Source organism: Staurois parvus, unplaced genomic scaffold (assembly GCF_062004578.1).
Source record: "Staurois parvus isolate SC_StPar_1 unplaced genomic scaffold, SC_StPar_1.0 ptg000018l, whole genome shotgun sequence".
NCBI lineage: Eukaryota > Metazoa > Chordata > Amphibia > Anura > Ranidae > Staurois > Staurois parvus.
The window spans coordinates 24,771,886-24,795,200 of record NW_028317814.1 but is presented as its reverse complement, the minus strand read 5'-3'; the positions used below and the strand labels follow the sequence as shown (position 1 = coordinate 24,795,200).

The window sequence follows — 23,315 nt, the reverse complement described above, 5'->3', positions numbered from 1 at the left end:
CACTGTAGATGCTGCTTGGAAATATATGGAAAGTATACCACACAAGAGATGAAACACGAAGTTAAACTCTTAGTAAAGCACTCAGTGCCACAGGATAGGAATGAGGGTAAATCTAACCAATGGGAACATAGAAGGCAAAAAAACGCACGCACACACACAAAGATTCCATACTTTTTTGTTTACAGTAATTTTAAGTGAAGATTTGTTATCCATTAGAGGACATATAAAAATAAAAAACACAGAAATATTCGCTCTTCAATGGCATCACTGGCATATCAGTTTATTTAGCCATAGCTGGCAATAGTATTACCATATTACCACCCCTTACAAACGCATTTCACCTAAATGGGCTTCCAGGTAAAATGCATTACAGAGGAATGGCCTTTAGGCGGGGTTATGTTGCTCGCCAGCTATGGCAAAATAAACTGAGATTCCAGTGGAATCACTGGAGTGCAGTCTTTCTGTTTTTTTTTTTGTTATTTAGATGTAGAGTTTGAACGGGCTATTGGGATTGCCACTAAACATCTGCACTGATGGGAATCAGTGAGATATTGTGTGCAGTTCCATACCAAATGAACAAAAGACCCGGCAACACTGTGAACTGAAGTCGGTAATGGTTTACTGAATTTAAATGGCAAGGGGGAATAAAATCCAGAAGATAAAGACATTGATGCGTTTCAGCCTCTACCAATGCATCTATGCAGTATCTTGAAAGTGTAGCTTTTTTCTTAAAAAAAAAAAAATGCTCTTCCTGTGCTATGTTCTCACCTGTATATATGTATTGTAAAATCATCAAAGGCACTGGTGCTTGTTACTGCTAATCTCACAAGATTAGAAGTGAAATTTGGATATACCACTTTGCTACTCATTGTTCCTCTTGCTAGAAAAGAAAGCTGCACCTGGGCACTTGCAGTGCAAGTGTCTCCCTGCCTCTGCTTCATTCATTCTGTGGATCTGTGATTTGATTTTTTCCACCCTTTCTGCTGCTTCTTGATCCTTACCCGACCAGCCGTCAGGGGGGCAGCTTTACCATGAGGAAACAAAACCCTGCTTCTACCAACAGGGCCATTTCACATACACAAACAATACAAAAGACAACATGGTAAGTTTGAAAAGGCTAAAATCAGCTGCAAGAAGTATACAGACAATACTGGTGACAAATCCTTTGCCCACTACTTGCACAATACAGGTCAGCTTTAAGATGTTTGAGTTAGTGGGTGCCATGTTGTGCATGTTCCCACACTGAACACAACATCATCATAGTTGACACGTACAGTAAAAAAAACGGGAGCCAAAGTTCTTACTGGACTTCCCCATCACTACAGGACATGGTAGTGATATGAACGTCAATGGGAGAAGTCAATGTGCACAGCAAGGGTCACAGGAGACCAACACTTCCAAAAGTGTTGGTTTCTCAGCAGATTCCTCTGCGTAAGGACAGCGTTCAGAGGTACAGACAGTGGAAAACTAAAGCAATTTGTGTAATTATATACGTATTCCTGGCATGGTTGTTTTAATAAAGCATTTATACAATTTATATTCAAGCATATTTTTTTTTTATGGTGGTAAAAAGATTTAGAGAAAATAAATAATATAAAACCTGATAAATGAATCTGGTGCTATGTGCATTGGGCCTCCCTTTCTAATCTTACAGATATCCTGAGGTTTGCATATCTGTGTGTGTAGGTGTAAACACATATTTAAAAGGAAACTTGTCATTATCAAAATAGAAGTAGTGTTTTTGTGGGCTGAACAAATGTGATGAGTGCATCAGTTTTCTGGAACTAAACTGACATCATTGAAGTATGAGGAAATATTCTTTACGAATATTATTTGGTAAAAATGACTGTGTGTACTGTAGGTCCTACACACAAACCTGCAAAAAAACGAATTCGATTTTTGTCCTTCCATGTACTTGAAGCAAAATATTTTACAGTAGGTACAAACATCTTATCTCCATCATCCTTTTGAAGAACACAAGAATTCAGAAAAAATCAAGATATCCAAAAGCAGTCAACAACCAAAGATAGGCCCAAATTAAATTTAGGAACCATCTACTTTAGAGATACCTGAAGGATCAATACCCAGTTCAAGGCTAGATGAGATAAAGCCTTTGCAAGACAAAAGGAACTGCCATGACCAAGGCGAGTGCACAGAGGATTAACCTGCTACCCCAGACCAGCACAGAAAATCACCACCAAGGGGAAGTTTCTACTTGAAAAAACACCAGAGAGACTTGAGAGGAAACCAACAATCAACCAAAAATAGGTAGAAGAACACAATATCCAAACAGGAGGAAACTACACCAAATAACGAGACGTGGTCAATAGAAAAAACAAATCACTGGCAAAAGCCTCAGGAAAACAGGCTCCTAGAGGAAAGTTTGGACAAATATAGGAAGATCAAAAGAGAAGACCAAACAGTCAACAGTGCTCAAGCCTAGAATTCCTAACCCTTGGTCCTCAGGGAAAGGAGTATCCATTATGAGGCTGTCTGATCAGGGAAAGGAGTATCCATTATGAGGCTGTCTGATCAGGGAAAGGAGTATCCATTATGAGGCTGTCTGATCAGGGAAAGGAGTATCCATTATGAGGCTGTCTGATCAGGGAAAGGAGTATCCATTATGAGGCTGTCTGATCAGAAAACCAACCTTACAAGAAAATAGTGGTTGCGAGACATTCATGCACATCATAATATCACAACAGAAAACATACCACGAAGATAGAAGCCTAGCAAAAAAAATAGTTAATACTTTTCTCAACAGAGCTGAACAAAAGACGTTCAACCTCCTAGGATAGTAGCAAAAAAAAAAAAAAAAAAAAACCAATGCATGCTGAGTAGAGAAGGGGTAATAAGACGGCTGGCTTACAACTTTTTTGCCAGTGTCCTAGCATCCTGTACATGACATATAATTGTTCCTTCTGAACTCCTGAGTCCTTCAATAGATAATAGAGAATAACAGTACTGGAGTGTCAAAATGTCTATGCCAGACACAAGCATACAAACCAGAATTTAGTCATGTCTGTTGCAGCCCCTCCAGATTTGAACCAAAGATAAAAAAAAAATCTCCCATAACGCAATATGATATTATGGCCTGTCTCAAAATGGTGTAAATGTGGATCAGGACACAGAGACAAAACTGCTGCTGGTGTTAAGTTTTTGCATATTAGCTGCTCAAGTGAAGGCCACAAGCTGGTCACAGATGGGTAGATGTTCCAAAACCTTGCAGCAAACTCCACAATTTCAAAAGGGAATGTTTTATTTTTAGTACTCTCTGAAATGATTCTCATATATAGTTCTAAAAAGCTGTCTTGCTCATTTCAAAGTCTTCTTCAGTTGATTACGTACAGCAGTAAAAACAACGCGCCAGACAGTTGTATGACCTCGAGTTGTTCTATACACAGTGTGTTGGGGGCTTGCTTCTGTTTTTCCTACATGGATTTCCAGCAGGCAGTTGGAAAGGAATTATCCAACTAGTACAAAGGCATCTCCTAACACTGATTAACCAGCAGGACCCAGGAAATCACAGCTGGGACATAGGCAGGAGAAGCAGAAGCAGGCTATTATCATGCTGTGCAAAGAGCAAGGCTGGCAGGTATTTACAACTTAAAGGATACATTCACTAATACCAATAACTCAGTTATTGGTAGATGCTGATAAACTGAAAGTTATCTTCCCATGCGTTTTTCCAGCACTATCACCCAGTACTCCTCCACAATGTAAAATAATGTTAATGAGCAGGGCCCCTGATTCGTCCTTTACTGAATTGTATTGGAGCTGTACTATCTGCCTTTGAGTTGTAAAGTGCTGTGTAAACTGTTGGCACTATATATATGCAATTATTATTATTATACAGGATTTATATAGCGCCAACAGTTTGCTCAGCGCTTTACAATATAACAGGAGACAATACAGCAACAATACAGTTCAATACAAGACGGTCAGGAGGGCCCTGCTCCTTGGAGCTTACAATCTAAGAGGGAGGGGCTAGTGGTACAAAAGGTAGTAACTGTGGGGGATGGACTGGTAGGAGGAATAGAAGATTCCATTATTAGCTGAGAGCAGGATAGGCTTCCCTGAAGAGAGAGGTTTTCAGAGATTGCCTAAAAGTAAGCAGAGTAGGAGATAGTCTGATAAATTGGGGTTGAGAGTTCCAGAGGATGGGGGAAGCTCTGGAGAGGTCCTGGAGACGAGCAATGAGGAGGAGACAAGGGAGCTAGAGGGCAGGAGGTTGTGCGAGGAGCGGAGAGTACGGTTTGGGTTATATTTGGAGACAAGATTGGTGATGTAATTTGGGGCAGAGTTATAAATGGCTTTATATGTTATTGTTAATGTTTTGAATTTTATCCGTTGGGCAATGGGAAGCCAGTGGAGGGATTGGCAGAGAGGGGTGGCAGATACAGAATGGTTAGTAAGGTGGATAAGTCTGGCAGCAGCATTCATGATAGACTGAAGAGGGGATAGGCTGCGAAGAGGTCGGCCAATGAGGAGGGAGTTACAATAGTCAAGGCGAGATATAACAAGGGAGTGAATAAGTTGCTTAGTAGTTTCCAAGGTTAAAAACGGCCGTATCTTGGAGATGTTGCGGAGGTGAAGTCTACATGATTTGGACATATAAATATATCCTGTACAATAATATTTTAGGCCATTGATATTGGTCAGCCTTAAAACACCACAGAGCCCCATGCATGTCAGATTATTATTTCTTATATTTGAATAACCAATTGTTTTATAGCCAGTATATGTATAAATAATTGATATAAGACTAGCCTGCAAATGGTTAAATTAAAGCTGAGCTCTGGGTATGATCTTTTTTGAATACTTACATTCAGCATGGAACAATGTAAATATATATATCTATCTCACACCTGAGAGGCTGCTGGAGAAGCTGGCCATCACTGTAGCAGTCATGATATGTACATGATCTTCTGGGTTGTGCTTGGGTTCTGTGTAAAGGGCTTCCCCTTGGCACCAAGACCACAGGTAGTGGGATGCCCGGCACTGCCACAATTCACAGAACGCCTTATATTTTTTTCAATGAATGCAAAGGATACTCTGATTGGATCAGGTGAAGTTAATAGAGCCACTACCCCTCCTATCCATCACAATCAGAGAACACCTTGTATTCATGGAAAAAAATAGAAGACACTCTGTAAATGTTGGCAATGACGGGCAAGTGACAACCTGTGGTGGGAAAGCCACTTGCACAAGATCCAGAAGAACACGGCTATCACTGTAGAAGTGCTGACTACCACAGTGATTGTCAGCTTCTCCAGTGGCCACTTAGGTATGAGCTATACATACTTACATTGGTCCAGTTTGGAGGAATGTAAGGACTCATGTACACTACTGCTCCTAAATGTGAGCTTAGGAGCTTTTTGCGTTTTTTTTACCAAAGCCCCTGAACTCATCTCAGGAAAAGCCTAAGTGTCCATGTACACAAGGGCTTTTACCAGAGTTTAGAGGAAGTTAAACATTCCAAATTGCATTCTCTCCTGAACACGATTCTTCTGCCTTCAGGAGAGAACCTTTTGGGCAAAAACCGCTAAGCACAGCAAAAATGCACGTAAACACGTCTAAACGCTAAAGACGTTGGTCACTGCCCCGGTCTATAACTGGCTTTTACAGCAGTGAACATGGACGGGCATTAAACATAAGATAGCCAGTTCAACATGCCAGCCAGCCAGCAACCAAAGGTTTTTGGCTGGCTGGCTGGCATGTTGAACTGGCTATCTTATCCCCCTTTTTGATAAGTTATACCTATCCATGTTCCTTGTGGAAAAAGCCATTGTTAGACTGGGGCTGGCTGACAAGTTGAACTGGGTAGCTTTAGTAGTTTATGTCTAATGCTAGCCTCGTTTAGCGTTTGGGGGTTTATTCATGTTATTGGACAATACTCTTGTCAATCAAATGAATAAACATCCAAGCGCTAAACGCAGTACCACATTTACACACGTTTTTGCTGCATTTTTAGCTGCCAGCAGAGCTAAACATCTAGGGGACTTCACGGGTACATGAGACCTTAGTATGCAATAAAGATCATACCTGGAGTTCCACTTTAAAGGGTTAGTCCAAAATTTATATTTCTGTGTTTGCTATATGCTAATAATTCTACTTCTCAGTAGCAACATTTCCTGTATTTGCTCCCACTACCATCCTCGTAGCCTCACATCTCCTGCTGCATTCTCCTAAAACTAAAATAAACCAAGAATGGAAAGTCATCATGCCATAACTGCACTGGATGCAACTTCAGCACTCAAACACAAAGGGTTCACCAATGAAGTTCAATCATCTTATAGTGAGATGGTCCACAAGGACAATAAAAGCTCCCCACTGAAGCACCGTGATGTATAGCAATGGACTGGAGTGTCTTCCCGCTAGATCTCACCTGCTCTGCATCTTTCAGGAATCTTCCTGGAAAGAAGGTGACATCGCTCCCAGCAAAATTAACTTTTAGGTTAAGTTAAAGAAGAATTCCAGGATAGGCAAAAAAAATCACCCATTAGTACACTCCCCCTACACAAACACTAAACAGTTAATAACATTTTTAAAATCCTTACCATTAAGGAGAAATGTCTAATCGAATTTTCATGACCTCATCTCTGTATTGAAAAGATAACAGCATCTGCTCTGCCAAGGAGAAGGTATACCAGCAGGTATTATTACATCATATCCTCTCCTCTCTCTCTGCAGTAAAAGGAAACTACAGTTCCCATCAACCACAGGGAATTGCAGTGAATGTGAGCGGGTACACTAGGCCTGTACATGTTGAATGTTTCTCAGAGTCTCAGTCCACCCACCACTGCAAGTGGGGCTGAATGACATCACTCTTACAAACAGGAAACCAAAGAGAATTACCGGTTTGATCTGAAAATGAATAAGCTATTACAGAGCAACTACTGAGTGAACCAGAAGATGGATGACATATTCAGTGAAAGTAGGAAATCAGCAATAAGGACATGTAACGAAGTTCTGCTTTAAGCATGAATACATTTTTTTTCTTTACAGGTACAATGTGTATGTTTTGCATCTAGTTACATCAAATGATGTTTAAAACAGGATGGGGCCCGGATAGCATATGTGGACCTTGTAATGTACTACAAGGTGTACTTTAAAACACAAAGACATAGATACTTCAATCAGCCATAGCTTAACCCCTTGGCGCCGGCGCCTCCCGGCCCTTTAAGGGTTTCAGAAGCCGGAAGGCGTGGTAGGGTTTTAGGGTCATGTAACCAACGTGATTCTCCACCACGGCGGTCACATGATCGGGAAAGGTCCTGATTGAAAGAGGAGATCAGGACCTTTCCGTGAGTATAGAACATGTGTGCTGGGAGTGCGCAGGGCGCGCGCTCTCAGCACATATGTTTTTCTTAATTGCACGCAAATGTGCGGCTGCTCGGCATCAAGGCCCAAGAGGTTAATGACTACCCACCTGATACTGAGTTGGTCCTTCTTTTGCCACCAAAACAACCTTGACCTATCAAAGCATGGATGCCAATAGTCCTCTGAAGGTATGCTGTGGTATCTGGCACCAGGCCGTCAGTAGCAAATCCTTTAAGTCCTGTAAGTAGCAAAGTGGGATCTCCATGGTTTGGACTTGTTTTTAGAGTGAATCCAAAAGATGTTCAATGGACTGAGATCTGGGGAATTTGGAGGTAAAGTAACCACCTAAATTTTTTTGTTTTGTTCCTTATCCATTTTTTAACCATTTTTGCAGTATGGCAGGGTGCCTTATCCAGCTGAAAGAGGCCACTTCCATCAGGGAATACTGTTTCCATGAAGGGGTGTACTTGGGCAGCAGCAATGTTTAGGTAGGTGGTACTTATGAAATTAATATCCACATAAATGGAAGGACCCAAGGTTTCCCTGCACAGCATTGCCCAAATCATCGCACTGCTTCCACCAGCTTGCCTTCTTCTCATACTGCATCCTGGTGCCACCTCTTCTCCAAGTAAAGGACACACACACCCAGCCATCCACATGATGTAAAAGAAAGTGTGATTCATCAGATCAGGCCACCTTCTTCCATTGCTCCGTGGGCCAGTGATGATGCTCACATGCCCATTGTAGGTGCTTTTGGCTGTGGACACGGGTCAGCATGGGCAGCCTGAACAGTCTGTGGCTATGCAGCCTCATACACAACAAACTGCAATGCCCTCTTCAGGGACAACATGTTTACTTGCTGCCTAATACATCCCACCCATTTTCAGATGCCTTTGTAACAAGATAATGTTTTTCATTTAACCTGCCAGTAGTCATAACATTATGACTGATCGTTGTATTAGATGAAGTCTACTGATAGGAATGACACAGAAAAATCTAATATTTATGAGACAGAAATCGAAGGCCCTAAATTTATTTAGGGCCTAAATGATTGCTTTTGTTGAACAAAAGGTCAGACAGGCTAGAAAACCCTTTCTGATCCGTTATTCCTCCCGACACATGCTGTGCCAAGACTGTCTACATGCTTCTTCCTCTTCCTTTCTCCATAGACAAAACAAGGCTGCTCAGGTGAGCACTGTGCTCCAATTTCAGAGAGATGCGGTACCTGCAGCCATTGAGACAGATCTCACATGCACCTCCGACTGTTCCCTGATGTCTATACTGAGCTGTATTTATCATCACTTCCAACATAAATTCAAAAACAATGGCTTTAATCCTTAGTGAGTGGGGCCATAGCAATGTCCTCTTTTTGGTTGCATTGCATCCACCACAGAAGGTTCACAAAACCATTTATTCCAAATTACACACTGCTGTTTCTGGCCATCAGACTGCAGAGATCCCCAACTTTGTAATACTGAAATTCCATACAGTATATAAAATATGTCAGTGGGTGATTCATCTCCCTGTTCACATAGTTGGAGTGAATTTCAGAGTCAATTAACCCCTATATGCATGTGAAGGATCAAAATGCATTGTTATACCTACGCTCATTCATTTCCTATGAGTCCTCAACATGTGTCCATGTACCAAAAAGCATACCGGATCTATATTTTCCCAAAAGCACAATCTTTGCATGCAAATGTATGCATTGTGGTGCATTAAAGGGTGAACATACATTGAAACATGCGCAAATAGATGTGAGATCAACTTTAAAGCGTTATTAAAGCGGAGCTCCACGCTTTCCCCCAAAAAATTTAAAGTCAGCAGCTACAGTATTTGTATTCTTTTAATATAAAGGCGCTTATCTGTCCAGGGATCCAGCAATGTCCACACCCAAGCCGATTCTTCAATCGGCTTCGGTTGCAGGTGCCGGCATCTTCAGTAAGGGAAACCGGAAGTGAAACCTTGCGGCTTCACAGCCGGGTTCCTACTGCACTGTGCTTTGTAAATGTTCCCGCAGTCTTCCGGAACCTATGAAATGTCCCAGTAGGCTGTGGGGAAAGAAGGGGTGCCGCAGCAAAGCGACCGGAAATGAGAGCAGGTACAGTGCCTTGAAAAAGTATTCATACCCCTTATAATTTTCCACATTTTGTCATATTACAACCAAAAATGTAAATGTATTTTGTTAGTATTTTGTGTGATAGACCAACACAAAGTAGCACATAATTGTGAAGATGAAGGATGGTTTTCAAAATGTTTTACAAATAAATATCTGAAAAGCGTGCATTTGTATTCAGCCCCCCCTGTGTCAATACTTTGTAGAACCCCCTTTCACTGCAATTACAGTTACAAGTCTTTTTGGGGATTTCTCTACCAGCTTTGCACATCTACAAAGTGATATTTTTGCCCATTCTTCTTCGCAAAATAGCTCAAGCTCTGTCAGATTGGATGGAGCGCGTCTGTGAGCAGCAATTTTAAAGTCTTGCCACAGCTTCCCTGTCCCTGATAAAGAAAAGCATTCCTACAATATGATGCTGCCACCACCATGTTTCACGGTGGGGATGGTGTGTTCAGGGTGATGTGCAGTGTTAGTTTTCCACCAAACATAGCATTTTGCTTTTATTCCAAAAAGTTCAATTTGGTCTCATCTGACCAGAGCACCTTCTTCCATGTATGCTGTGTCCCCCACATAGCTTCTCGCAAACTGCAAACGGGACTTCTTATGGCTTTCTTGCAACAATGGCTTTCTTCTTGCCACTCTTCCGTAAAGGCCAGATTTGTGGAGTGCACGACTAATAGTTGTCCTGTGGACAGATTCTCCCACCTGAGCTGTGGATCTCTGCAGCTCCTCCAGAGTTACCATGGGCCTACTGGCTGCTTCTCTGATTAATGATCTCCTTGCCAGGCCTGTCAATTTAGGTGGACGGCCATGTCTTGGTAGGTTTGCAGTACTCTTTCCATTTTCGGATGATGGATTGAACAGAGCTCCGTGAGATGTTCAAAGCTTTGGATATTTTTTTATAACCTAAGCCTGCTTTAAACTTCTCCACATCTTTATCCCTGACCCGTCTGGTGTGTTCCATGGCCTTCATGATGCTGTTTGTTCACTAATGTTCTCTAACAAACCTCTGAGGGCTTCACAGAACAGCTGTATTTATACTGAGATTAAAGTACACACAGGTGGACTCTATTTACTAATTAGGTGACATCTGAAGGTAATTGGTTCCACTAGATTTTAGTTAGGGGTATCAGAGTAAAAGGGGCAGAATACAAATGCATGCCATACTTTTCAGATTTTTATTTGTAAAAAAATTTGAAAACAGTTTATCATTTTCCTTCCACTTCACAATTATCAATTATGTGCCACTTTGTGTTGGTCTATCACATAAAATCCCAATAAAATGCATTTACGTTTTTGGTTGTAACATGACAAAATGTGGAAAATTTCAAGGGGCATGAATACTTTTTCAAGGCACTGCACCTGTCAATACCAGGTACCCACTCCCTCCAAAAAAATGCCAAATGTGGCAGTGGAGGGGGTGGGGGGGAGGCAAACAAGTGGCAGTTCCCCTTATGGGTGGAGTTCCGCTTTAAAGCTGAATTCCAGCTGTGGAAATTCATACATAGTTACAATGGCCCAGCTTGGACCACTGCAAGTATGCATGTGCCATAAGTTTGGGATACCTGTAGAAGCTGGAAATCATTGTAGTAGGCACAGCTACTACATTAATTGCTGATGCCTTCTGGGTCCCTGCAGCTAACTGAACACAGGTCACTCATTAGGCACAGGCACTGTTCAAAGAACTCTTTGCATTCTCTCAAAGAATGAAAAGTGTTCTCTGATTGGACAAGGCTTTGCATCTACTGAGCACATGCAAAGTGTTCCCGAAAGGGCACATGTGTTGAGCAAGCAACCTCCTGTGTTCATAATGCAAAAGGGCAGCCACTCAGCACACGATCCAGTGGCTAGTGGAAAGGACTGTGGTAGAGGTTCTTACTACAGTGATTTCCAACTTCCATGGGGATCCCACAGGTATGGCACTAGCCTACTTACATTAGTCCAAGCTGGACCAATGTAACTATGTAAAAACTGCAATACTTAAACTTCAGGTGCGAACTCAAGCGTCCAAATCTAAATCGGTACACATGACTAGTTTTTTAGCTCAACCAGTGGGCTGAATGAAAATAAAAAATCAACAGATTCCTGCATCCACACAAACGAAGTCGATGTAGGAATCCCACCCCCAGCAGGGATATTGTATTCTGACAGCGGGGACTCTTCACTGTCAGAATACACTGAGCAGCACTGCAGTTAATTGGCTCTAAGCCCCTGACTGAAGAAGGTTTTTCAGTGGGTCTTTTAGTCACTGGTCACACTGCTGCAATTTAAAATCGTGCGATTTGTGTGCAATTTCAGCACAATTTCAGGTGCGATTTCTGAAGACTTTATTGCTACTTGTGAAGATTTTCAATAATTTCTTGCAATTTGCAGTGCGATTTTCATTGTATCCTATGTATGTGAAATCGCAACGAAATTGCAGAAAAAGTAATGCAAGAACTACTTTAGGAACCGCGCTGCAGCAAATCGCTCATGTTAAGACACTGACGTTCACAATAATTAGATGCAATTTCAATTCGCTAATCGCACCTGTAATCGCACCGGTATGACCGGGCACTTAGATGTTGATCTAACAATCGACTTCTGTTAAACAGTTTGGGCTACACATAGACTGAAATTTGGCCCCAGCTGTACCTGGCTTTACTTGCATTCTTGTATGCCAATTCATTTTGATACCAACATCTTCTATTTATCATGGTACTGATTTTTTTTGCCAACCTGTGCTTCAGTTTTTGTGGTGGTTATGGCCTGTAAAAACAGATTATTGCAGAGAGAGGCTTGGTGGATACATTGATTGCGGACCAGGTCACCTCTTGGTTGAAACCTCAGTTGGGACCATGATCTGCATTTGGGTTAACTATTGGTCCACCTTTTGCCATAAGTGGTTTGTGTTTTCTACCCTCCTCTATTCTTATACTCTTTTTATCTTTTAAATATATTATATGTTGCAAAGGCTTGATATGCTCCCGCAATATCTTGGTATTTTTGTATTTTGTATTTTTTTACGAATGATTATGGCTGTGTATCTATACTAATGGCAGCTGATTATTTATTTGCATTATAGGAGGTGAGTGGTATGATCGGTCTGCTATATATTGGTGTCTTCAGTTTGTTGTAGCCAGACAATGAATAAGGTCTTTTCTGGACTGAAACACGTTAGTGTAGGTTGTGGAACATTTTACTCCTCGTTTCCAATAAAGATTTTCTTTACTTTTTCCTTGTTGCCAATATTTGTTCCATATATTTTTATTCCTGGTTCACACTATTATTCATTTGTATGGGCTGCTGTGCCCGTATTTCCGCGCAAAAAATGGTGCATGCGCCTTTTTGAAAACGCAGCCGCTTGGTCTTTTTGACCAGGCAGTTTCCCATTTGATTCCCGCACCCACAATCCCACTGTGGGCTGAGCTGCTTGGGGGTGCCTATCAGCATGATTCGGCTGCAGGGTGCGGGAACTGATGCAATTCTCGCACCAGCCACCAGAATGCACACATGGGGCCTCCTAGTGACCCTGGGCCCTAGGCAGTGCCCAAGTGCTCGAATGGTCAGTCCGCCCCTGGTATGAACCAAGCCTTACAGAGTGGTACTTTTTAAATTGGTTTAATACTACTTTAATCATAGTATTAACATGCCTACAGACGTTATGGAGGCCACACATGCTACGATAAATGATCATTTTCTTTTCTCAACGATCTCTTCTGATGGATAAAATTGATTTTTTGTCAGTAACCTATCCCCTAGGTATGCCACACATAGAGAAGTAAATTTCTATTGACAGTTAAGATACGATCATAACTAACGATGATAAGTAATCAATCGCATCTCTGTTTCCACCTGTAATCTCATGATCTGATTAATCAATTGTACATTGATTGGGGGAAAAAATGAAGCGTGTATAGCCACCATTAAGGATAAGTTCTCTTTGGTCAGGTAGTTTATAGACCAAATGGGGAAAGGTAGTATGTTTGTGAGAAAAATTGAACTGCCCAAAATGGATCTGGTTGTTCACAATTGTTTCCTCTGAGGACTTTATCTATTAATCCCTAGCTGGTGATTGGGGAGTAGGTCGTCTTTTCAATGAATATACTGCTGTGGGTGTTACTGGATTCCTATGAAATGCTTCCATCTTTGGGGATTGGTGGCAATATTTTTCACAATGTCGATGGTCATTTGCTGGCTCCTTAAGCCTTTCTTGATGTATTTGAGCTGTGCTTTCTTCAATGATATTTGTTGATTCCTCTATCAGATGGGTCGCTCCTACCAGAGGAGTTCATTACGCAAATGTAGCAGTCTGCATTTTTGGATTTGCTCTTTTGACTGAAGGTAGATAAGTCTCAGCCGAATTCTCTTCCTCCAGTGGTGATCATGAAGAAAGACACCCAAAATCAGTGTCAGGCATTTGGAAGACTTTGAACTTATTCATTTGAAGTTTGAGCAAAGTCTGAGCTTCTGATGCATACAGATGAATTGGCAGGATCAGTGTTTGGAAAAAGCGAATTTTGGTGTTTCATTTGACACAGGCCACCACCACAGTCCTGACCCTGTCATAGGCACAAATATGCACCTTTGCCCAATGTGAACTCGTGTTTGTAGATGTAGATGAACCTTAAAGCGGAACTTCACCTAAAAGGGGAAGTTCTGCTGGTCTCCCTCCTCCTGCCCCCCCCCTGCACTGCCACATTTGGCACTTTTTTGGGGGGGGGAGGGAGCAGGTACCTGGTTTTGACAGATACCCGCTCCCACTTCCAGTCAGATGCGCCGCGGCGATCTGACACGGAGGTTAACCCCCCTCCTTTCCCCACAGCCTTCTGGGACCTGTGAAATGTCCCAGACTGCAACCCATTCACAAAGCGCAGTAAGCTTCATGCATGCGCAGAAGGAAACTGGCTGTGTAGCCACAAGGCTTCACTGCTGGTTTCCCTTACTTAAGATGCCAGCACCTGCACTCGAAGCCAATTGAAGAATTGGCTCAGGTGAGGACATCACTGGATCCCTGGACAGGTAAGTGTCCTTATATTAAAAGTCAGCAGCTCCTCTTTAAGCTGGCCATAGATGCTGATTGAAAAAAAAAATCACTCTATGGGCCAGCCTTATATTAGAAGGATTGTTGGATGAACAACCCAGATGACTAATCTTTGTAGGCAGTTTTAAAGTTCACTGTGATAGTTTTGGCAGATAAAAATAATCAATATTCATATCTATCCCTGCAGTCTGGCGCGTGCAGGTCCCTCTAAGCAAACTATGAGTTAGAAAAAAGGTTACAGATGGGAGATTTGCAGTTGCAGCATCTCTGGACCAGCTGAAGGTACAGGGTCACCGAAAAAGGTGTAGGTGGGAGGAGAGGTGTAGGACACAGGGGGGTTAATTCAGGCCAATAGCTGGCTAGGAAACATTAGAAGGAAGCTTAGTCCTGCCTCTCTACTGGTGACGCCTTCACTGCCCTAGGCATAGGAATAGCTAAACTATCACTTCCCCAGCCAGAAAGACTGAGCCAGTGAAGGAGACTAGCAAAGAGCAGGACACGGCAAGGAGGGGCTGGAGGAGGAAGAAAAAAGTTAAGACAGGGAGAAAAGTTTGATGAAAAGAATTCAGAACAGTCTGAGAGGACAAAAGCTGCTCAGAAAAGTTTTGCAGGAGAGAAAGGAGGTGTGAAGTGCGGAGGAGGAACGTTCACCTCTGCAAATCCCAAGACTTCGCTCATCTGGATGTCATTTGGCTACTAAGAATCCCACACTGATCCAGGCGGAACTGTAAGTCTGTCTTCTACCTTCTCATTTACTGGTCTTATATGACAATTGGCATCCTTGGCATCTGCTCAGGCTGGGCTTGCATAAACTGAATATTTTTTCTTCCATCAGTGAACGCTCAGTAATGCTACCGATGTCTAGATGCCAACATCTTAGAAAGGATTTCTAGGGACACTTTGATGCCAAGTTAGTCTAACTCAGCAAATCAAACACAGTACATCCATGGTGGTCTACAGACCACAACAATCTCCATTAGACCAGGAGTTATCAATTGCTTTGGAAGATGCAACATTGTATACACGAGTATTCCTAACTAACCTAGGGATGGGAAGACACTGATCCTAACACAAATGAGATTCTGATTGTGCAAATCATCAAATTTGAAGCTCTGTCCTTAGAACATCTTCAGCTTTTTGCAATAAAAAAAAAGGTATTCTAACAATAATCCTGCAGTAACCTATAGCAACCAATCAGCATTCAGTCTGCTGGAGTCAGACTTTCAAGATATATTCTGATTGGATGCTTGTTGCATGTCCCTGGAAATGTCTCTAGTAATTAAAACGATCTGATTCTACCATTATTATGTCTATAATTATTATCTGTCAAGGTCCTAGAGGTCTTTACGTTTATGGCTCCATGCACACTGGCTTAAAAAAACGTTGCTCCTAGAGGAATTTAGAGCTTTGCCTGTAAAAGCAACGAATGTTATCCTATGTGTCCATTCACATTAGGTAATCTGGAGGTGTTTTTTGAAGCTCGGCGTTTACAGGCAGGAAAAAAAAACCCTTGTTTTGAGTTTTTGAGAGAGGTTTTCTGGAAGAAAAAAAACCCGCTAACACTCCTAAATAATAGTACAAAAAAAGTTCAAAATTAGCAATTTTTTTCTTCCAAGAGTGCAGGTGCTTTTTTAAGCCAGTGCGCATGGATCCTACATCTATATGTGTATAGTTGAAAAAATATAGAAACATACATATACACCCACTTAATAAACAAAGTAGGAATTCTATAGTCCTTTATGTTTTTATATATATATGTATAGGGTGGAAAAAGTATACATAAACACCCACTTGATCCACAAAGTATAAATAGATTTATAGGATTATAAATGTAAATCTATTAAAAAGCAGTCCTAAAGATATAATAAATATACTTATATACTACCTAACAAAACATATAATACAATTTATAGTACTTTAGCTTTAGATCTAATATAAATAAATAGTATACAAATTAACAAAACATAGTATAATAGCATCTATGGCATTTTATGTTTATATCTGTGAAAGAGTGAGCTTTAATTATAAAAACTGTAAATACCAGTAATTTATGATTTTACTGATTAAAGAATAAAGAGCAGGCATACAAATACAGAAAATGTATATGTACACACAAGTTTAACAAAACATATTGTAATTAGATCTATAGTACTGAAGATAAATCTATTAAGGATCAATGTTAAAATAAAAAAATATATACTTTTATACCAATTGAATAAACATATTGTAAGCGCGATCTGTAGTATTCTGTGTTCATCTTGCAACACTTAAAGCACAAATACGCAACGTTTCCCAGGAAATGATTTAATAATGTTGCTATCTAATGCTTAGGTGTGAACAGTCCCAGTGTACAAAACTTTTTGAAGAACCAACCCAGTCACCTAAAGTTAACCCCAAAACCTTTACATGAGGTGTTCCTCATGTATACCGCACTGGTAGTATAAGTTATATACAAAGTGCTGCCATCTACAAAGTGGCCGGTAAGGAATGTTTCATAGGACACCAGTGTAATTATATAGGGGAAATTGTTATGTGTACATCTCTCCATCAATACTTACAGCTAGGGGTGGACTGACCATTTGGAAACTCGGGCTCTGCCCGAGGGCCTGGGGTCAGTAGGGGGCCCCATGAGATGCCCCTGGTACCTTTTTCATAGGCTTTTTTGAGTTTGGGCAAGGACACAGGGGCCCCATGATCCCCTATTGCCTGGGGGCCTCATGATCCCCTATTGCCCAGGGGCCCCATGAGTTGTCAGTCACCCCTACTTACAGCCATAGAGATTCAGGACAGTGTACACTACTCAATGTGTATGTTTATTCTAGGATGCAGATTTTACAATGTGGTGGTAAATAAACAAATAATAAAGGCGTCTACTGATGTGTACATCCCATAATGCTTTGCAGGGACAGTTCTCCAATGCAAAATCACTGTCAGGTATGCAAACTAAACTGTCAGATCATAGCTAAAGGGTCCGTCAACACAAAGCCTACACGTTAGTTTTTAGCAGATGATTATGTTCCATGCCAACTATAGTTCTCTAGCTCTGCCTCGTTATCTTCCAGTCTCACTCCTGATGTTGCAATCTGCATAAAGCAAATGAAAAACCTATGACGGAAAAAGTGAGACTTGCAAGGAATCGCCATAGAAATTAGTCAGTCACAGCTGGAGTCCCTAGATGATAGAAGATGATGGGCAACTGGGCAGAGTCACAGCTGGAGTCCCTAAAAAATAGAAGATGATGGGCAATTGGGCAGTCACAGCTGGAGTACCTAAATGATAGAAGATGATTGGCAATTGGGCAGTCACAGCTGGAGTACCTAAATTATAGAAGATGATTGGCAACTGGGCAGAGTCACAGCTGGAGTCCCTAAAAGATAGAAGATGACGAGGGCAATTGGGCAATCACAGCTGGAGTCCCTAAAAGATAGGAGATGACGGGCAATTGGGCAGTCACAGCTGGAGTCCCTAAAAGATAGAAGATGACAGGCAATTGGGCAGAGTCACAGCTGGAGTCCCTAAAAGATAGAAGATGATGGGCAATTGGGCAGAGTCACAGCTGGAGTCCCTAAAAGATAGAAGATGACAGGCAATTGGGCAGAGTCACAGCTGGAGTCCCTAAAAGATAGAAGATGACAGGCAATTGGGCAGAGTCACAGCTGGAGTCCCTAAAAGATAGAAGATGATGGGCAATTGGGCAGTCACAGCTGGAGTCCCTAAATGATAGAAGATGATTGGCAATTGGGCAGAGTCACAGCTGGAGTCCCTAAAAAACAGAAGATGATGGCCAGTTGGGCAGAGTCACAACTGGAGTCCCTAAAAGACAGAAGATGATGGGCAATTGGGCAGAGTCACAACTGAAGTCCTTAAAAGATAGAAGATGATGGGCAACTGGGCAGTCACAGCTAGAGTTCCTAAAGATAGAAAATAATGGGCAATTGGGCAGAGGCACAGCTGGAGTCCCTAAAAGACAGAAGATGATGGGCAATTGGGCAGAGGCACAGCTGGAGTCCCTAAAAGACAGAAGATGATGGGCAATTGGGCAGAGTCAAAGCTGGAGTCTCTAAAAGACAGAAGATGATGGGCAATTAAGCAGAGTCACAGCTGAAGTCACTTACAGTGGTGGGTAAACATAGGCCCTCTAGCTGTTGTGGAACTACAAGTACCATGAGGCATTGCAAGATTCTGACAGTTACAAGCATGACTCCCACAAGCAGAAGCATGATGGGCATTGAAGCTCCACAACAGCTGGAGGGCCAGAGTTTGCCCCCCACTTTTCTAAAAGAAAAAAGATAATTTGCAATTAAACATCAGCATCCTCCAAAAAATGACAATGTTTCTGATCCCTTGCTTTCCCCGGGCTTCACTGCTTTAATAAGAAATCTTAGCCAATCCGTTACTCTACAAGGTGAGAAGTCACCTTTTATTCAGTTTGTTTTGTTTTTTTTACCAAAAAACAATTACTATAACTGCTTATTATTCTGTTTGTCACTCACCTAAAGTTCATCTAAAACGACATGCCCATTAATGGTAGCCACACGTGTACATTTATCTCATTCAGCCCATGGCCGAATAAGAGAAATTACCCTGCCCCCATTCATGCTAAGCAGCAAAAATGGAGAAATCTCCACTGTTGGTTATTGCTTTCAGACAATAGCAAAACCCGTTGCTGTCTGAATACCCGGACAGTGACTGCATCTGATAGGATGAAGCTACTGTTCAGCTGACAATTTTCTGCCTGGCCATGCCAATTTTTAAATTGACTTTTGCTGAGCTTGGGGACACCAGCAGGGCCACCCATGACTCGAATTCCAGACAATTCCTGCTAAATAAGATGAAATTTGAGCCATGTATGGCTATCTTAAGATTACACCAATCCCCAGGGTGACAACGTTTCTTCCCGATTTCACTGCAGACTGAAAAGCAATGTCACTCTGTTAAAGAAGGTGGACACATAGTGGATCTACTGGCAGGATCAAGAGGTAATAAAACTATGTTACAAGGGGAACTCAAACAGAACTTGCGTGTATCCCTAGGACTGCTTTCAAATGGGCAATTCTGCATTAGTGACAAATCCTCAACAACAAAATCACTAATATTCAGCCTATCAGTCCCTCTGGAATTGCCTTCTTGCTGGCAAGTCTTTGCTGCTCCAGCTAGTGAAGAAGAGACTCCATAGGGGCAGACAGGAAGCCTCTTAGGTAACCTGTCAATGGTGATTTGTTGCTAGCAACTGAATTCCCCGTCTGACATCAGCCTAGGGCTACTCATGCGATTTTAAGATTTTGCTAGCTAGTAGTCACCTAAATAGGCTACAGCTGCAGAGATTTTTAGCGCCTCGATTCTGCTACTAAAATTGTTCATTATTGTTAGGTGTAGCAAATAATTGGTGAAACAATGTTACAAATGGCTCCTTATGGAGTAAGCTACACAAGTAGCATGTAGTACGAGGGTTAATGGCAGTGACAGAATGCATCGTACATGTTTTTAATTTTCTCCATAGTGCCACTTTAAGATAGGACTGAAATACAGAAAAGAGAGAAAAGAACAAATTTTATTAGACAAGAGGTAAAAACAATGAACCAGGGAGAATCCTGTTAAACATTTTCCGGGGCAGATCTTAACTTGTGAATATCCCTTGAATTCAGGGACAATGGGTTTAGCTGGGTATATGAAGGGAGGATATGTGGCCACTAATGGAAATGGCTGGGTTATTGTCTGCACACTATTTTTTTAAGGGCCTTGAACTCTGTAATAATATGTAACAGGGGTCTTCAAACTTTCTAAAGAAGGTTTACTGTCCTCCCGACTTTAGGGGGCTGGACTGAGCCCAGCGGTAGAAAACAATGCCCAATCTTTAGTATTAGTGAGAGAAATAGTTGGTGTCAGTGGAAAAATATTGCCTCATTTTTGTTGTCAGTGGATGGAATTATGTCCCATCGTTGGTGTCAGTGGAAGGAATTACGTCCCATCGTTGGTGTCAGTGGAAGGAATTATGTCCCATCGTTGGTGTCAGTGGAAGGAATTATGTCCCATCGTTGGTGTCAGTGGAAGGAATTATGTCCCATCGTTGGTGTCAGTTGAAGGAATGATACCCCATTTTTGGTGTCAGTAGAAGGAATAGTGCCCCACTGTTGGTGTCAGTGGCAGGAATAAGGTGGTCAAGGGCCAGAAAAAGACATGCAAAAGGCCGCAGTTTGGAGACCATTGGTATAGGATTTCCATCATCATAAGTTTTCCTAGGCACACTCTGATCAATTCTTCATACTCATTAGTGTTCCACAGACTGCCAAATCACTACAAGCAACGATCAGAATCTGCTACAAGAACAAAGGTCCTCTCTCATGAGCAACTGCTGGTGGCAACAAGTCAGATTTTCTCTTTCTAGTAATATAGGTAATTTGCCCATAACAAGCAACAGCAACACTTTTACTCCAGTTATCATAAAGTGTGTTGCAAAGCTGACAAAGATTGGGACAAGCTGGTTCTTATAGTTCCACAGCAACTAGCGAGGCTCTGGTTATCTACCTTTGACTTGAAGTAAACCCTAACAATGAACATCTCTCATTTGCTCATTTTCAGCCTGTTAATTATTCCATTGAGAAATTCAGAACTGTGCTGTGTTACCTCAAACAGCTCTCACATTTATAGCACAGGACCCTTTCCCAAATCACATCACAGCTGTGCTGCACTGATGTGAACAGGCACCATTGGAAGCAATGTTATTTTCACTGTCAAGCAATTCAGTGAATCCAAAGTTGCATCTGAAATCGCATCAGTGTGAACCATGCCTTCTTGTTTTGAACTATAGAATGCTTATTCTTTATGTGGGCAGCACAGTGGCTAAATGGTTAGCACTTCTGCCTGGCAGTACTGGGATCGTTGGTTCGAATCCCAGCCATGGCCCCACCTGCCTGGAGTCTGCATGTTCTCCCTGTGCCTGTGTGGGTTTCCTCCGAGTACTCCAGTTTCCTCCCACACTCCAAAGACATGCTGGTAGGTTAATTGGATCCTGTCTAAATTGTCCCTAGTATGTGTATGTATGAATGTGAGTTAGGGACCTTAGATTGTACACCCCTTGAGGGTTAGGGACTGATGTGAATGCACAGTATAAATATGTAAAGCTCTGTGTAAATTGAAGGCGCTATATAAGTACCTGTAATAATAATAATGTTCCTTTAGATTGTAAGCTCCACGAGCCGGGCCCTCCTATTCCTTCTGTACTGAAATGTATTGTAATTGTATTGTCTCCCTTATATTGTAAAGCGCTGAGCAAACTGTTGGCGCTATATAAATCCTGTATAATAATAATAATATATAAATCCTGTATAATAATAATATATAAATCCTGTATAATAATAATATATAAATCCTGTATAATAATAATAATAATGTTGTAGAGATCTGAGAGTGTGTGGGTGGTGTTAGAGTAGGTAAGCAAAAGACAACAGGGAGGGCTGACACCACTCAGTCCCCCAAAATGCTGTATGTTCTCAGCCTACAATAAGAATTAGAATCTGAGTGCATTTCTGATGAGTCAACAGTTTTGTACTTCCAGGGTCTTTCAGGCCTCGTTCACAGCATACATGCAGAAAAACAGATGGAAACTGATGCACAGATTTCACTTGCAGAAAAATCAGTTTTCATGCATGCTTCAATAGGTTTAATACACATTTGCAGATTCCTGCGCAGAAAAAATCTGCATGTGATACTAGTGTTGTGATGTGAACAGGACACATAGAGAACGATTGATTTTGTTGTTCCCATGCAGAATGCGTGTAGAAAAACGGACATCTCATCATGGTGTGAATGAGCCGTAAAGTTGAAGTAAAAAAAGAACATTTTTGGAACTTTTTGCCACAATGTGCTAGTATGAACAGAATATTAGTATATTATGGCAGACTTACCTAATTATTGTTATACAGGATTTATATCGCACCAACAGTTTGCACAGCGCTGTACAAAATGAAGGCAGACATTACAGTTCCAATACAATTTGGTACAAGAGGAACAGAGGGTCCGTTAGAGCTTACAATCTAGTGCAATCCCCATAAGCACTACTAGGACAGCGCTCCCCTCCATCACTGGCACTTCCATCTTCTAGGTTGGAAGACTTTGGCCTCTTGATTGGCTGAGCTGGGATTACGCAACTCCGCACTGGAGTTACGTCGTCTTTAGAATGTACGTTCAGCTATACATGCACAGCTCAATGCACACTCATAAAAAAAATAAACACTGACAGGCAGAAAGGCGTATTTATGACAGGAGAGACATACACAGTCTCTTCTGTCATTAAAAGCCTACCTGTCAGCATTTTTTGAAATGACTAATTCCACTCTAGAGGGATAAAACATGAAGAAATGAGCATCAGGGCCCTTTCACACTGATGTGCTTTTGATGCATCCCTATTGACTTACAATGGAAGGTGCCTTTTCAGCGCACTTTTAAAAAAAGACAACAAAGATACAACATGCAGGACTCTTCAAGCACGGTGCATCTGCAGTGTGAACAGTTACATAGGATTTAATAGGGAATAGTTTTCATGCGCTTTTGTCACCCTGGAAAAGCGCACCAATGTGAACGGGGCCTTATTGGAGCTGTTGTAATAATATAACTAAAAGCTTACCTAAAAGCTCCAGTTTGATCTACTAATTAACCCTTTGAGGACCAAGGGACGTATTTGTCCCATGTTTTTAATTGCGTGTATCATCTGATTAAGAAGTTAAAACTCTTCTTTTTTTTTTTTGGTTTGAGTCAAAATATTAGTTCATATCAACAAACAACAAATGGATCTAGCTTTTTGCCAATCATTTCATGAAATGGCTTAGTTACAGCAACTGAAGTGTACGAACT

General features: G+C 41.5%; 2 protein-coding genes across 2 annotated transcripts in view; one reads left to right on the top strand and one right to left on the bottom strand.

The window, feature by feature from the left end:
• The window catches only part of CORO7 (coronin 7), a 304,171-nt gene that overhangs the window by 72,706 nt on the left and 208,150 nt on the right, over nt 1–23,315 (bottom strand). The window lies entirely within an intron of this gene.
• VASN (vasorin) overlaps nt 14,892–23,315 on the top strand; it is a 40,817-nt gene continuing 32,393 nt past the window's right edge. Inside the window, exon 1 of the mRNA XM_089683342.1 lies at nt 14,892–15,192. The gene's annotated coding sequence lies outside the window, so the exon portion shown is untranslated. The remainder of the gene's footprint in view (nt 15,193–23,315) is intronic.